The sequence below is a fragment of the Talpa occidentalis genome, unplaced genomic scaffold (assembly GCF_014898055.3).
Source record: "Talpa occidentalis isolate TD23 unplaced genomic scaffold, MPIMG_talOcc4v2.1 talOcc4.13, whole genome shotgun sequence".
NCBI lineage: Eukaryota > Metazoa > Chordata > Mammalia > Eulipotyphla > Talpidae > Talpa > Talpa occidentalis.
The window spans coordinates 56313955-56331667 of NW_023601322.1; the positions used below are offsets into that span (position 1 = coordinate 56313955).

A 17713-nucleotide genomic window follows, 5' to 3' on the forward strand; every position below is an offset into this window, starting at 1 on the left:
GTGGGAAATAGATTTTAGGCATTAGTGTTCATTGTATTGCAATGTTTTAATTTAAAGGATTTTGGTTATTAATATAAGTTGCTCACCTAAGAAGGCACTTTTATACATTTCTTATTTTTCTCTTAAGTGTTTTGTTTTGTACTTTCTAACTTGAGATTTAACTTTTATATCTTGAGATGCTAATCTTTTTATTTTTTTTCCCCCACAAGTAGATAAAACTATTTCCCCTGTGTTGTACTTGTCTTGTGAAATGACCACCTACAGACTCTGTTTAAGATAAAAGAAACACAAAAATCTTTTAAACTAATTCAAAGTTGACTAAAGGAGGTATGTTAACTTTGCTTTCCTCAATAATTTCTGAAATCCCATGGCCACCTCTTTGTTTCAGAGGCTGTAGATAACAGGGTTCAGCATGAGCGTGAGGATGGTATAGAAGGCTGTCACCATCTCTGGTGTATAGTTAGAGGCTGGTCGCATGTACATGAACATGGCAGCACCATAGTAGAGTCCAACTACAGACAGCTGTGAAGAGCAGGTGGCAAAAGCTTTGTGGCGACTGTCACCAGAGCCCATACGAATGATAGCTCAAAGGGCTCTGAAATAGGAACCAATGATCACTGAATCTGGTAAAATCAGCATTAGCACACAGCATATGAAAAGCAGTCTTTCAAATGCAGAAGTGTCTGTGCAAGACAGTGGTAAAAGGGCAGCAGCATCACAGAAATAGTGATCAATTTCCCGAGAACTGCAGTAAGAAAATGATAGGACTGCTGCAAGGACAATGATGCCATCAAGAGAGCCCAACATCCAGGATGTGACAGTCATGATGAAACAGAGTTTCTGATTCATCAGGATGGTGTATCGAAGAGGGTGGCAGATAGCCATATATCAATCATAAGCCATGACAGAAAACATTCAGATCCAAGCAAGGACACATAGAAGAATATCTGGGTTCCACAACCTACTACAGAGATGGACTTCCTGTCAGACAAATAGTCTACATAAGGAGAGCTGCCTAAGAAGGAGTACATGGGAGTATGGAGCTGGGTCTCCAAGTAGATGAGGAGAACCATGATAGTGTTTCCCATGTAGGCTGTTAACAAGATGCACAAGACCAGAGAGAAGAGGAAGATGTGAGTGGAACTATGGTTGAAGATTCCTAATAAGATGGATTCAAAATTCAAGGTCTGATTTCTCCTTACCATGCTGGAGAATTAGCTTTGTTAGATGATTAGAACCTGAAAGTTCCAGAAAAGACAATTGTATCTATTAATTTAGTTTTCAAATGTATAACATGAACCCTCAACTTGCACTTAACTGGGTACATGTATGTGACCTTCTCACCAAACTTCAGTTACCTTCCCTTCAGTTATAGTGAATTATATTACTTGGTCAGTTGTTTCCACAGTCAATTTCGCAGATGATCACTTCATAAGTATTTATGTTACAGTTAAAAAAAAAGAGGTTGCTGACTTACTTGCCAGTACACAGTAGTCAATAGAGAATCTACAAGAAAAATAATTACACATTTCTGTTGGTAAATTTCCTTCATCATAGGAAATCCTATACTGACTTCATATTTTTGTCCTACCTTGTTTCCATTGTGATTTTTCAATAAACATAGAATTTATGTTCTCTTCATTTCCAAAATTAACCAATCCCTCCAATCATGTTATATTAGCTTAATACAAGACTGTGTGGGATCACTATAATTATGCCCAGAGGGATCTCATGTACATTTTAATTCAAAGAAAGATATAACACTGTATATTTTAACTTTTCTATCTCAGAATAAGCATTAAATCTTAATCAAAAGACCAATGGAAATATTTTCCTAAGGAAGTAAAGCACATTCACCTCTCTTTTGAAAACATTTTTTTTCTTATTCTAACTTGTCTACAGACATAGACTGTTTTTTGTTTTTATGTTTTGGAGAAATTGATGCCCCCCCCACTACAATAAAATGTTTTAAGTTGAATGGCATCAAGCACTAGAGATAAGAAAAAAAAAAAAAAACAGAAAGCCTCCTGCCCACTTTAAAGTTCACTACAATGTGTTTTTTTGAGATTTAAGTGTTTTTTTTCCACCACAGTGATTAAAGTCATGACTGTTAGAACTACCCCACTTACTAAAGTTCAGGATGGGCAGAAGCCAGGATATAGTTAAATGGAGTAGGAACAGCAGTACAATAATCAGCCTGGATATGTGTAAGCAATCAGATACAGTCACAATAGCTTTCTTCATTTTTTTTTTAAATTAAGCTGTAATCAAAGAATTATTTTCCGCTATAGGGTGGATATGCGGTGTTACGTAAAAATATTTTGCATTAAGGAAATCTCTGTGATGCTGAAGCTTTATAGGTTGGGTGGGCAAAGTCTGTATCTGGCAACCAGGAGGAGATACCTGTAATGCCCATGGAAACCAAACTAAAACCCAGGCAGTCATAGTGAAGGAAGGAGAGCACTGGTTGGAAATCTAATCAACCATCAAGCCTTTATAAAGGACTATTGAAAATAGTCTCTGCCCTGTATCTTCATCTTGCCCCTAAAATACCATATTACAGAGACAATTCCCTATAGTTTCAAGTTAATTATCCACCAAATAATACTCAATCCAAAGTAATATACACATTTCTACCCCTCTGCTTATTATATAGCACTACCATCAAAATTCTTCTAGACATTCATTTGTAAAATCCCTTATTTTCACATAGTCTCATAGTTATTTTTTTTCTTACAACCCACATTTTGTTATACCATATCATGCTTTCCCATACTGAATATACACTAAGTGGAGATTATTTACCAAGCTAAAAATGTATTGTTGGTGTCTATCATTTCATTTTTAAAAATTCTAAGCAAGTAGTTATTTTTGTTTATTGTTTATTTATTTTATTTTTTAAGTTTTATTTATTTATACAAGCACTAGAGTGCTTGTATATTATTTATACAGGCTGGAGGCTCAAGAGGGTGAGAAAATTCACCAGAGACAGAGCAGGGAGGAGCAGAATTGGCAGAAGGATGAATTACACTGCTGAGGTGAGCACCGGGTGAGACAGGAGAGGTCTGCCATACCTTGTGGGACCCTCACTGGCCAGCCTGGATAAAACCGGTGCTACAGAGGCTGTGGGCAGCTTCACAGCGTGGCACTCAACCACCTGCACCATCAGGGGAGGCCCAAAAATAGGTATTTAATCCAAATAAACTCACCCAACTTGCTTTCTCAAATTTGTACATAGTCTCACCTATAGCATGTGCAGTCAGTAAGGAAATGGGTGCCCCCAAAACACAAGGGCATTTATCATTCTGATTGGAGAATAATCACAGACCAGGAGGGTGTCCCTCCCCCAAGCCAGTAAAGAGTGGAATGATAACACAGTGATAAAAAAAAGGCAAAACCTAGCTTCAGAAAGGTAGACTAGGTTACATGGGCAAACTCAGTGGACCCTAGCAGCCTAGGAGACCCTGCAAACTCACTGAAGCTAGATAACCTAGGAGACACCCAAAGATCCAGCTTATCATCAAGACACATAAGGCAGAGACACCCAACAACCAAATCCCCACTCATTGCCCTGCAGACCTGTATAACACCTACTTCTCGCCATCTCAGTGCATGCCCTCTCCACTTGCAGAGTTTTCCTGTCCTTCTCCTTGCCTATCAATCAGCTACCCATTTAGGACCCCTCTCCACTCAGAGATCTTTCTTATCAATAAATACTTTGATTTTCTATAACTTTGGTTTGATATTGAATTCTTACCTCTCTGAAAACAAGAACTGAGAAAGAGCCCACCCTGGAGTGTTTGGACTCCAGATTTTGCTCCCAAAAAACCTAATTAATTATCAAATAATCTAGGCCAAAATAAAATGTCATTTATCATTTCACCGATGCTTAAATGTATGTGGGAATGTCATTAACAATTTATACTGGCCCAAGGGCTTCCTGAAATGTTCTTGCCTTATCTTCAGGATATGCCTGCTGTGTTGGTTTCAGCATGATAGTGATATTATAGGCTAAAATGGCTAAGACACTCTGCCCCTAAGGTTGTTCTCCCATCAGAATTAGTGTGAGTGGACGTTTTAAAATTTCTATTATGTTTGCAGGATGCACATCTACAAAAATCATCCAGGAACTTTAAGGAACAGGATTTATGTCTCATAGATCCTGGAGGGTAGATACATTGCACTTTGAAGGGGAAGACCAAAAATCAAAGAGAGAATTTGACACTGGAATCCACTTTGTTAGGACCTAAGGGTGGGTTGTCTCAGGTTTCATGAGGTCCTTCATTATTTCCTAAATAGAAGTATAAGATAGGGTGTTAGGGTTTAGGGTCACTAAATCAGCCAGTGATGTAGATCACTCAAAGCTTTCTGAAAGAGAAACTTCATTGATGAGAGTGACCTAGTTCATTGTCAGTGCTTTTTTTTATTTTGTTTGTTTGTTTATTTGTTTGTTTTGCTAGCAACTGGGTCAAACAGGCGGCAGTATTTGAGAAGGATGTCATTTGAAATAGATATGCTGGCAATCAAAAGCTTAATGTCAAACTTACACTACAATTCCCGTTGCATTGTACTGATTGTATCTTATTCAAAACATTAACATTACAACAGTTCTATCTTCAGATCAGATTTATCTCTAACACTTAAAAATTACTATCCAAGGAAATATTAATATATATTTTGTCAGGCCCCCTGGGTGGCCTAGGAGTCAAGTCTCAGTGCCATAACATCGATGGCTTGAGTTTGAGCCTCAGCCAGGGAGCTAAACCACATATGGCACAGCAGACCTCTCCTGTCTCACCCACTGTTCCCCTTAGCAGTGTATTTTCAGTTGCTCCCCCTATTCTGCTCCCCACTCTGTCTCTTGTGAATCCTCTCACCCCCTGCACCTCTGGCCTACACCCCAGATTTTGTAGGTAAATGAAATAATATATATATATATATATACATATATATATAATATATAGCCTATTTTTCACATATTACACATTTCCATTAATTGTCAAAAAAATCCAGTGTTTAGAGAAGTTATTAGCAGATTAGAGCAGAAATAATACAGAGAAAGAGAATGTTTGACAAGGATTTTTACATCCCAATCTTTTTTTCTGGTTGTTTATTCAAGGTTATTTAACTCAGTCAGAGAAAACATTTTGCCCAGTTTGTTAATATGAAATCTTTATAAATTTTACCTTGTTCACAAATGATAGAAGCAGAAAAAAAATTTAAATGTTTTCCAACTAGAATAATATTTTTTTGCAATGTTGTCCTGATAATGAAAATAGTAAAACTGAGCAATGAGAAAAAATAGAAACCAGAAAGAATCCCACACATACGCAATTCCTGATTGGGGAATTTTCTGAGTAATGACTCCACGTCACACTGTATCTTGTAGCTCCATCATTTACTATAAAACTTTTGGACTTCTGAGTCCCTTAATTCTCTGAAGCATCCTCTCTATCCAGCTAGCTAATAAGCCAAAACACTCCAAGGTACAGACAGTCTTGACAGCCTCCACCTGGAAGAGACACAGCTTATAGCTTGGGCTGAATAAATAGATTCATCTAACTACAGAGAAAGATTGGGAAATGCAATTCAACATGCATAAGAACTGCTATTATTAAAATATACTAGAATTATTTACAATAAGCAAGATAAGTAAAGCTAATTGTTCATCAAAGGATGGATTGACAAAGTCAATGTGAGAGATGTGTTTGTGTTGGATTTTTTTTTTGCTTTCTAAAATGTTTTATTCCATTCAAATATATCAATAAGTCATCAATTGTTTAGTTTTATGTTTTAATAAACATAAGACCATTACAATATTACATAGAGACTTTCAAAACTTGCTTTCTTCCAAGATATATATACCGCTTTTCTTTGCATGTAGCTAGTTTATTATACTTGTATAATGCCATTGTGTGACTATACCATAATTTATTTTTATCCATTCAATTTTCAGTGAACCATTGGATTTTCAGCTTGTTGCAAATATATACAATGCCTTTATGAACATTCCTAGAAAGTTCCTTTAGCACATGGGTGCAAGAATTTTCATATAGAAAATACACCTTGGAATAAAATTGCTGGGCTAGAGAGTAAAATTGTTCACTTGTGCACCGTAATGACAGATTGTTTTCCAAAGTGATTAGACATGTTATATTCCTAACAGTTGCCCATATCCTTGCTAACATGTGACTTGGGATTTTCAGACTGTAAATTTTTGCCCATCTGGTACATGTAAGTTACAACTCATTGTGATCTTACCTTGTATTTCTTTATTTTATGAGTGTTTACATTTTTTCTTCTCTATTAATATTACCGTGCCTGTGAAATAGCTATTCATCTTGACTACCCTTCTTGCTGGGAGGCATTTCCATATTTTCTTTCTCTCCAAGAATTCTTTATATATTCTAAGTACCTTATTTTTGTTGATGATGTTTGTTGCAAATCTCATCCAATTTTTTGCTTGTCTTGCCTTTTTCTCTACAGCGCCTTCAATGAATGGAAGTTTTTAATTTCAAGGTAGTCATGTTTCCTAACATATATGATTTGAGGTTCTTATGCCTTGTTTAATAAACCTTCCACTACTTCTGATCAATAATTATTTCCCAATATTTTATTTTTTATTTTTATATTTTATTTTATATATTTTACATCATTTTTCATTTGTGCAGAATATATGCATTTTCATCTTGGTTATAGTCCCCATACAATTCCCATCCCCCTTATTTTGACCGTAATTCTCTCCACCTCTCCTCCCCGCATAGTGTGTCTCTGGTTTATAGTAGCTTGTTGATTTTGGTTTTTACTTTATTATAATTAGTCTTTTATCTGGTCCCTTATTAATCAAAACTTCATGGTATTGGAACAAGAACAGACACACAGACCAATGGAACTGAATAGAAAATCCGGAATAAACACACAGATTTACAGTCATCTTTGACAAAGGAGCAAAGAATATGCAATGAAGCAAAGAAAATTTGTTCAATAAATGGTGCTGGGAAAACCGGGTAGCAACATGAAAAAGAATGAAGCTTGACTACTATCTCACACCATGCACAAAAACCAACTCAAAATGGATTAAAGAACTAGACATAAGACCTGAAACCATAAAATATATAGAAGGAAATATAAGCGAAAAACTACATGACATAGACCTAAGCAACATCTTTAAAGACTCATCACCCAAAGCAGTGATAGTGAAGACAAAGATAAACAGCTGGGACCATATCAAATTAAAGAGCTTCTGTACAGCAAAAATGATTGAAATCAAAGCAAAGAGACACCCCACAGACTGGGAAAAAATTTTTGCACACAACACTAATGATAAAGGACTGATCACAAAAATCTACAAAGAGCTGATGAGACTCAACAAAAACAAAGTATATAATCCAGTCAAAAAATGGGCAGAAGAGCTAAAAAGGAACTTCTCCAAAGAGGAAATGCAAATGGCCAACAGGCAAATGAAAAAATGTTCAGCATCACTTGTAATCAGGGAAATGAAAATCAAAACTATAATGAGATACCATCGTACACCAGTGAGAATGGCACATATTAAAAAAAACTATCTACAACAAATGTTGGCGAGGATGTCGAGAAAAAGGAACTCTCCTGCACTGCTAGTGGGAGTGCAAAGTGGTCAAACCACTATGGAAAGCTGTGTGGAGATTCCTCAATCTTCTATAGATGGAGCTTCCATATGATCCAGCAATTGCACTCTTAAGTATTTACCCAAGGGACAAAGAATCATCAATTCAAAAGGCCACCTGTACCCCTATATTTACAGCAGCACTGTTTACAATAGCTAGGCTATAGAAGTAACCCAAATGTCCCAAAATTGATGACTGGATCGAAAAGATGTGGCATAGATACACAATGGAATATTACTCAGCAATCAAAAAAAGATAAACTCATGCAATTTGCAGCAACATGGATGGAGCTGGCAGGGCTCATGCTCAGCGAAATAAGGCAGAAAGAAAAAGAAAAATATTGGATGTGTTGGAAAATTATTCATCTATGAAAGTGAAAATGTTGCCATTGATGACAATATGAGTGTGTGTGAGGGCATTATGCCAAATAAAGTAAGACAAAGAAAGAAAAATACTTTATTGTCCTATTTGTATGTAGAATCTCACAGAACAGAAAACTGAAGGGTGGGAAAATAGGGAGATGTTGGTCAAATGAAATAAACTGCCCATTATAAGGGGTTAAGTGCTGGGAACCTAATATAGACAACATGGTCACTTTGTTAACAACACTATTGTGTACTGAAAGCTGATATGTGAGGAGAATTTTAATGTTTTCAATATAACGTCAAAATGCAATAGTGTGAGCTGAATAATGTGCTAATAAATTTATTGTGGTAAACTTCTCACCATTTATATGAAACCACCCACCACCTCAGTGGCTCAAGCCACTTCATCTCCGTGGTAGGAGCAGGCAACCACTGTGGTTGGCTCAAAACTTCTGTTTTACCACAGGACTGTTCTGGCTCTTCAAAGCCCAGAAACCTCCTTTGTATGTTTGGTGCCCAATAGTAGAATGGACCAATAAGGTGGGCGCTATAATCTGATTGTTTCTAAATGGTCCAGTCAGCAATAGAATGGAAATGGTCTAATCAGACTGGTATGTGAGGGACCCTGAAAGGGGATACAAGACAGGGCTGGAGGGAGCCTAGAGGATTCTGTTCCAGCCTCTCATGAAAGAAGCACCAGCAACCAACCTACAAAGAAGAAAGAAGAAGCATCAGCATCTAACCTCCAAGGAAGGAAGAGAAGCCAAATACCTTTGCAGAGAGTGGGATCACCTGACATCGCCCTGGACCTGGTGTTTCAAAGAGCTGTTTGTTGTTGGTGTAATCCAACAAGTCATGAAGAGCTTTTAACACTTGTCTCCGACACTGCCTCTGGGTGATGAATAGTGACCATCACTGCTGACCATTACTGTCCAGCACTTTTGACAGGGGACTAGCAATTTGCTTATATCTGACTACTGTGAGCAATATCTGGGATCAGCTGGTAGCAATTTGTGGCTACAGTAAGTTTGTTGTTTCCCTTTTTTATAAAATAAACCCCATTGTTTTTATTTTGGAGCATGATGTCCTTTACACAGGTGAGAACCCATAGATAATGACTGTCCAGAATTGGGTACTGCTGTAGCCCCTGCCATACAGATATAGCTATAGCCTTTGGTTTGACTTTTGGCCTCCTCTGAGAAGTCTTGTTCCATATGCATAAACTATCCCCATTCCAAAAAGCTGCTAGAGTGATTGTGAATAATTGTTATTCTTCTAATTTTTAAACTTCTGTTGACTGTAGTTATGGACCAAAAACAAACTGAAATTCTGCCTTACCAAATTCACAATATTCTTAAAGTTTATTTAAAAAAAAAAGTTAATTGGCTTTCCCTGAAAGGATTGATAGATACTATCAGCAGCCTGTCATCTACTTGTCTTTCACTTATTTAGAAGCACATATGAATTTGATATATTTTAGTGGAAGAGTTTTTTGCGTCATTGTATTGGCTGTTTATTTTTAGTTTTCCAGAGTCATTCTCTTCTTTCACTTTTTCTTTTACACTTGGGATGCCTTCAGCAGTTCCTTTCTCTCTGACTTCTAATAAAAATAATCATCACCCATAATATTCTAACATTTTTTATTTTGATGTATTTTATCAACAAGCATGTTTGTTGTGTAAGTAGTATGTTTACTGTTTGTAAAATTATTTTTTTAAAGATTTATTTATTCAAGCACTGGGTACAGACAGAAGCATGGGAAGGTGAGAGAATTCACCAGAGCCAGAGCAGGGGACAGAACAGACAGGCTAACAAAATACACTGCTGAGGGGAGCAGCGGGCGCGGCAAGGGAGGTCTGTCGCACCATGTGGGACCCTCACCGCCAGCCAGGTATCGAACCAGCGCTGCAGAGGCTGCAGGCAGCTTCACAGCCCAGCGCTCAACAGCTGCGCCACCAGGGGAGGCCCCTGTTTGTAAAATTATTTTATAAAAATAAAACAACTTCTGTGAATGTTCCAAATTTTAAAAGGATTATTCTTTGTTTTTAATTGTGTTTATTTTACCTAATTGTTTTCATTTTTTAAAATAATATCTTATATTTTAAATTATTTTATCACTTTTTTTTTGGAAGACCTGTTAAAATTTACTTTAGGATTAACATTTATCAATAGTTCATTGTATTCAAACCTGATTTTTATTTATATGTTGGAAATTACCTTGTTAGTTCTTTTAAGTTTATGATTGTAAGTTTAAATAGTTTTTTTTTTTTTTTAAGATTTATTTATTTGTTTATACAAGCACTGGGTACTGTCAGAAGTGCGGGAGGGTGAGAGAATTCACCAGAGCCAGAGCGGGGAGCAGAGCAGGCAGAAGGACCGAAGTACACTGCTGAGGGGAGCAGCAGTCGGGGCAGGAGAGGTCTGCGTGCCATGTGGGACCCTCGCCTGCAGCCGGGGATTGAACCGGCGCTACAGAGGCTGCGGGCAGCTTCACAGCCTAGTGCTCCACCACTGCGCCACCAGGGGAGGCCCTTAAATAGTTATTTTTTGATGAAATATCTTTCTCTGATTTTATTGCTTTTGAATTTAATTTTATTTCTTTTGTATAAAAATCATCAGTTCTGAATCATTAGAGTTTCCCCCATCACTGCCTTTTGGATAATTGAAAGATATTTAGGTTTAAGCACTTATTTCTATTTTTTACATATTCTATTCTTTCTCTTCAAATTTATGGAAATTAAATAAATATATATATATATATTCAAAACATTTTATAAAATTAACCTCAAAGCAATAAAAGTAAAAAATATCCATGGTTTGCTTCCTTATTTCTCTTTATTCAATCATTAATGCTGATCATTTTGAAATGTGTTTCTCTTTTTGAAAGTTTATTTATAGATACTAAAGTCATTCAATAACTCACTAAATATTATATTATAGTTCTTCCCCTCCGGTTCAGTATTCTTTTGTCTAATTTTATTGAACTATATTTACTTATAGCTGGATAAATTATTCTGTACAATATGGGTTTAAGGTATACAGCATAATGACTTGACATATATATTGTGAAACCATTATCCACAATAAGTTTAGGTAAGATTCATTGTATAATATAGATAAAAAATCATACATTTCCCTTGTGTCAAGAATTTCTAGGATTTGCTCTATTAAAATCTTGCAAATGTATCATACAGCAGTATTAAATCTTATTGTCATGTTATATATGATTTCTCTTATAATTGGAAGTTAATATCTTTTAACTATCTTTATCCAATCACTCACACCCATACCATTGGTAATCACAAATATAATCTCTCTTTCTATGCAATTTTTGGGGGGGGTTTCACAAATAAATGAGATCATAAATTACTTTTCTATTTTTTTTTAAGATTCATTTATTTATGCATACAAGAGCTGGGGTACAGGCCAGAGGTATGGGGGGTGAGAGGATTCAGCAGAGAAAGAGTGGGAAAAGAACAGACAGATTGACCAAAGTACACTGCTGACAGGAGCAGCAGGCAAGTCAGGAGAGGTTCACTGTGCCATGTGGGTTGCTCCCTGGCCAGCCCAGAATCAAACTTGTGCTGCAGTGGCTGCAGATTGCTTCATAGGTTGCGTCTTAACCCTTGCACCACCAGGGAGACCACCATATGTTACTTTTCTTGGTCTGACTTACGGCACTTAGCACAATATCCTCAAAGTCTATCAATGTTGTTGCAAATAACAGAATTTCCTTATTACTTGATGTACTTGTCTCTATCTGTCTATCTATCTATCTATTTATCTATCTATCTCACCTTATTATCCATTCACACATTAATGAAGCCTTAGATTGCTTCTAATTTTTAGCTATTATGGGTAATTCTGCTATGAACGTGGGAGTAGAGATATATCTTCTAACATAGTGCTTTCATTTTTTTATAAATATATTCCCACAAGTGGAATTAGTGCTTTCATTTTTTTACAAATATATTTCCACAAGTGGAATTTCTGGACAGAGAGTAGTTCTATTCTTAAGGTTTTAAGGAAAGTCCATACTGTTTTTTATACTGCTTCTATCAATTTACAATCTGATCATCAGTGTGCAGGCTTTCCTTTTTCACTACATCCTTGCCAGTTTTAATAGCTTGCTTTTGTTGGTAGACATGTAATGATGTGAGGTGATAGCTCTTTGTGGGTTGGGTTTGAATTTTCCTAATGTTTGATGACATTGGTGATGCTCATTGCTCTGCTGTCCATTTGCATATCTTCTTTGGAAATTTCTTATTCAGGTTGCTTGTCCATAATTAATTGAATAATTATTTTTAGTGGTAGTTGTTATTTTACCATTTAATTGTATGAGGTCTTTATATTTTTGCATAATAAATGACTCATGGTTTGATAAAAGCTCTGCAATATGTTTTTCTCATTCTCTGGATTGCCTTTCATTTTATTAATCATTTATTGTGAAGCTTTTTAGTTTGAGGGAGACTCAATTGTGTTGTTTGCAGTTTAAGGGTCCTATAAAAATCATACAACCATTTACTGAAGAGAACATACTTTCTCATTCAAATCCTTGATTCCAATGCCTATGCATGGGTTTATTTCTAGGGTCTCAATGTTAGTCCATTTGTTCCTGTGTATTTTTTTACTCTGATACCATGCCATTTTAATTATTATAATTAATGCATAACTTGAAATTAGGAATTAAAGTATTTCTTATTTTGTTCCTTTCTCTCAGGACTGTCTAATGTATTTGGTGACTAGAATAAGTTTAATGAGTAACAGCTACTCAAAGCATGCTCACATTAGTTTGGAAGTTCAAAGTTATACTTAAAATAAGCTGTTACTGTAAAGTTCCCATTTTCATGGGCACGCCTTTACATAAGCCACATGTCCAGAGCAAGTGTCAGTAGATTAAGTATTCATACTCTTATCATGATTATAGTACATTTATATGCATATAGGGAGGGAGTTTAATATTTGCTAACTAATATAGTAATAATCTAATCTATACTAGCACCATTCATTAATTAAACAAATATTTTACAAACACCAATCTTTATATTTTGCTTTTATTTACGAAAGTTGAACTTATATTTACTCAATTATAAAGAGACAGAACCACATGCAAACAAAGATGTAGATGATAGCTAGATAGCTAGATAGATAGATAGATACATAGTTAGATATTGACATTGCTACTCCTCATGAGATAAAAGAAAAAAATAGATTATGTAGACAAAGTAGAAATTGATTTATATGGAGAAGGGATGAATTCCCTATTAAAGTGACACTTCTGTAAAGAAGAGATGAAATTGAGGAAAGTATCAATGAATATTTCTGGTAGTGTAGTGTTCAAAAAATAAACACTATCAAGCTTCTAAAGTAGGACCCTAGATAGAATGTACAAAGACAAAAATTAGAATAATATTGCAAAATATAATTAAGAAAAAATATTTGCCTGTCTAATGCTAATATCCAATTTTGATAATTACTATTACACTAATCAAAAACAAGTGATATTATCTATAAAGAATATATATGTATATATACTATATATATACAGTATATATATATTAGTAGAAATTCATTAAATGCATATAATTCAAATATATATATATTAATTGGAATTCATTAAAATAAAAAAAAAGTCTGCTCTGTGAAGACCATGCTAATATATTGACAAGAGAAGTCACAGAATGATAGAAAGTATTTGTAAAGCCCACATCTGTTTTCCAAAATATACAAACAGCATTTAGAAACAATAGTAAGGGACTTTTAGACATCTACTAGAATGGCCAAACTCTGAAACACAGACAATATCAAATGTGGGGAACAATTTGAAGCTATAAAATTCTCATTTATTCCAAGTAGTAATGTAAAATGTTACTTTGGGAGAAAGTTTTGTAGTGTTTTATAAAAACTAAACAGTCTTACCATATACTCCAACAATCATTTTCATGGGTATTTAAACATAGGTTTTTAAAATCATTTTCAGACAGAAATCTTACATGAAAGATTATAGAATTTTCATTTATAATGGTTAGAGAAGATTCCTTTATAAGGGTCAAAACTTTGAATCAACCAAGATACCCTTCAGTAGATTAATGGATACATTATGATATATCAACAAAATGGAATATTATTCTGCTTTAAACACAATATGAGCTTTTTTAATATTTTATTTTATATGATTGTTACATCATCTTTCATTTTTGCACAATGTATGCATTTTAATTTTGGTTATTTTCCCCATACAATTGCACCCCCCCTTATTTTGACCCTAAACCTTCCTCTCCCACCCCCCTATTGTAGTGTGTCTCTAGTTTATAGTTGCTTGTTGATTTTGATTTTTACTTTGTATTTTTTTAAAATAAATTTTATTTTTATATTCCCCATACAATTGCAACCCCCTTATTTTGACGGAAAGACATCCCCTGCTCATGGATTGGAAAAATTAACATTATCAAAATGGCCATCCTACCAAAAGCAATATACAGATTCAATGCTATTCCAATAAAAATTTCAATGACATTCTTCAAAGAAATAGAACAAATATTGATGAAATTCATATGGAGCTATCAAAACCCTGAATAGCCAAAGATCTCCTGGGGAAAAAAAAAATGGAATGGAGGCATCACATGCCCAGACTTCAAACTATACTACAAAGCCATAACCATCAAACCTGCATGGTATTAGAACAAGAACAGACACATGGGCCAATGGAACCGAATAGAAAATCCAGATGCAGCTCAACCATAAGTTGATGATGTAGCTTTTTAAAACACCCAGTGAAAATTAAAGTAGAAAATTAAGCATAAAGAGGGCCTCCCCTGGTGGTGCAGCGGTTGAGCGCCAGGCTGCGAAGCTGCCCGCATCCTCTGTAGTGCAGATCCCCAGCTGCCGGCAAGGGTCCCACATGGCAGGACAGACCTCTCCTGCAGTGCCTGCTGCTCTCCTTAGCAGTGTATTTCATCAGTCTGCCTGTTCTGTTCTCTGCTCTGGCTCTGGTGAATTCTCTCACCCTCCCGTGTTTCTGGATATACCCAGTGCTCGTATAAATAAATAAATCTTCAAAAAAAAAGAAAGAAAATTAAGCATAAAGAAAAAATATGAGAGGAATAAATCAATGAATTAAAAAAATATACTGTCATTTATAGTTGGAATACTATGGTATATAACCTTACAGATTTTTTTCACTAATAATATGCATTTCAGTTTTCTCAATGTTTTATTTTTTTTTTCATGTCTTTAAAAATCAAATAGAGATAAATAAGATATGAAGTAGCACTGAAGAGTTATTTGACTCCAGTAGTAAAGGCAACATAGGGATAATAGGAATGAATAAAGTTAATTGAGGAAGAAGGAAATATAAAGCTTACTCAAAGAAGTAGTATCTGAAAACTTCCAAACTTGGAAAAGGAATGGAATTTACAAGTTAATGAAGTTAATAAAAATTCTGGTTATCTATAGCAATAAGACTTACACAAAAATGTATATTAGTAAACTTGAGTTCCAAACAAAGAAGATGCTTTGTATCTTTGCAAGGTCCACCAGCCAGAAGAATACCACAGGAGCATTTGGGTGAGCACCCCAGAAAGAGAGGCCAAACCTGCCACCCAGCTACAGATGGCCAGAGAGCTGGAAGACCATCCCAAGGAACATGGGGGTGAGATACCCAGATACCTGTGCCCCTGGCCACACTACACACAGCCCTGAACTGCATGCTGGGCAGAAGATAACAACAAGGAGTTACCAAAGTGATCCCCCCAAAATTCCTTAACCTACATACCCCAAATGGCAGAAACACCAACCAGTAAATACTCAAAATAGTGGGACAGAAAGACACACGCAACACAATCTCCAAATACAGCAGAGCATAACCAAAGCAAACAACAGGGAGAAAGAAAAATACAAATGGCCAAGCAAGTACTCACAGGAACAGTACACCATAGAAAGAAAGCAAAACCCCAGAATCAAATGAGAAATACATGAAGGAGCTTTTCTTTCCTAAAGACACAACATTCAAAATTGCATGATTAGGAAAAAAATAAGAAAATACAAAGGAAATTCAGGAAAAAAGAGTTCAGAGATATGCAAGTAACCTCAAAAAAGAAAGTTAATGCTATTACAAACACAATCAAGAAAAAAATGAAAATTAAAACTTTAAATAAGAAAATAACTGAATTGCATGGTTAATGGAGATTAATGGAGGAGAAGAAAAATTCTGCAGAAAACCAAAGTAGTTAAATTATTACTCAAATAAGCATATGGCAATATATGTCAAGATTAAGAAACTGGAAAAAAAAAAATCCTGTCTCTCATCTCAAGGAACTTGTTCAAGAAGAAGAAAAACAAATTCAATAGCCTAGAGAAGGACGGAAATAATAATTATTATAACAGAAATAAATAAAACAAAATTCAAAAAGACAGTCCAAAAGAATTACTTGACACCACAAATAAAGGCAATATAAGAATCATAAGTAACACAGGAAGAGAAGAGAGAGAAAAGAGAAACGAAAAACTACTTAAAGAAATAATGAAATGAGAGCCTCCCCGGTGGCGCAGCGGTTGAGCGCTGGGTTGTGAAGCTGCCCGCAGCCTCTGCAGCGCCGGTTTGATCCCTGGCTGCTCCCCGGCCACCGGAGGAGGGTCCCACATGGCGCGCAGACCTCTCCTGCCGCCCGCTTCTCCCCTCAGCAGTGTACTTCGGTCCGGTCCTTCTGCCTGCTCTGCTCCCTGCTCTGGCTCTGGTGAATTCTCTCACCCTCCCGCGCTTCTGACTGTACCCAGCGCTTGTATAAATAAATAAATAAATAATCTTAAAAAAAAAAAAAAAAAGAAATAATGAAATGAAACTTCACAAACTTGAAGAAAGAAATGGACATACAAAAAATGAAACTTAAGGGACACCAAGTTACCTAAACAGGAGACCCACAGCTAGACAAATAGCTGTAAAATTTCCAAAATTGTAAGCCCAAGACAACAGATAATAATGTGTTGATGAGGAGGAAAAATGATAACCTATAAATTAACCTAAATTAGGCTAACAGATTTCTCTGAAGAAACAAATGGAGGTATATATTAAAATTTCCAAGATCAATATTTCCAGCCAAGAATAATCTAACCTGCAAACTTCTCCCTCAGATGTGATAAATAAATGAAGGTATTCTCAGACAAACAGAATCTTAGAAAGTTTGCCACAACTACTAAACAGTCCTGCAAAAAATACTAAAAGGAGTTCTATTATTTAAACCACAGAGAGGAATGCACATAAAGGACTGATCAAGAAATTAGATAGAATCAAAAACAAAGGGGGGAAATGACAGTAGCAGACATACAAACATCAAAAACTTTAAATGGCAATGGATTGAACTCACCAATAAAGACACACAGAAATAAAATTGAAAAAGACTGTCCAACAGATTAGTGGAAACAAAAGCTGGTTCATTGAAAAATGAACAATATAGACAAACCTCTAGTTAAGTTCACTAAAACAAGTGGAGAAAATGCAAATAAATTGGATAAAAATGAAAAAAAAAAAAAATAACAGACACTGCAGAAGTTGAGTGTATAATAAGAAATTACTATGAACACTTATATAAAAAGGAATTCAACAACCTAGACGAGCTGAACAGGTTCTTAGAATTATACTGTCATCCAAGAATGAATAGGGAAGAAAGAGAAACCCTGAATATACTAATCACAATCTAGAAATTA

At 35.5% G+C, this 17713-nt stretch overlaps 1 pseudogene; it reads right to left on the bottom strand.

Annotated features, from left to right (window-relative positions):
- Window positions 1-318: 318 nt before the first annotated feature.
- Window positions 319-1205, bottom strand: LOC119242862 (olfactory receptor 2M4-like; annotated as a pseudogene).
- Between the last annotated feature and the right edge of the window lie 16508 nt (window positions 1206-17713).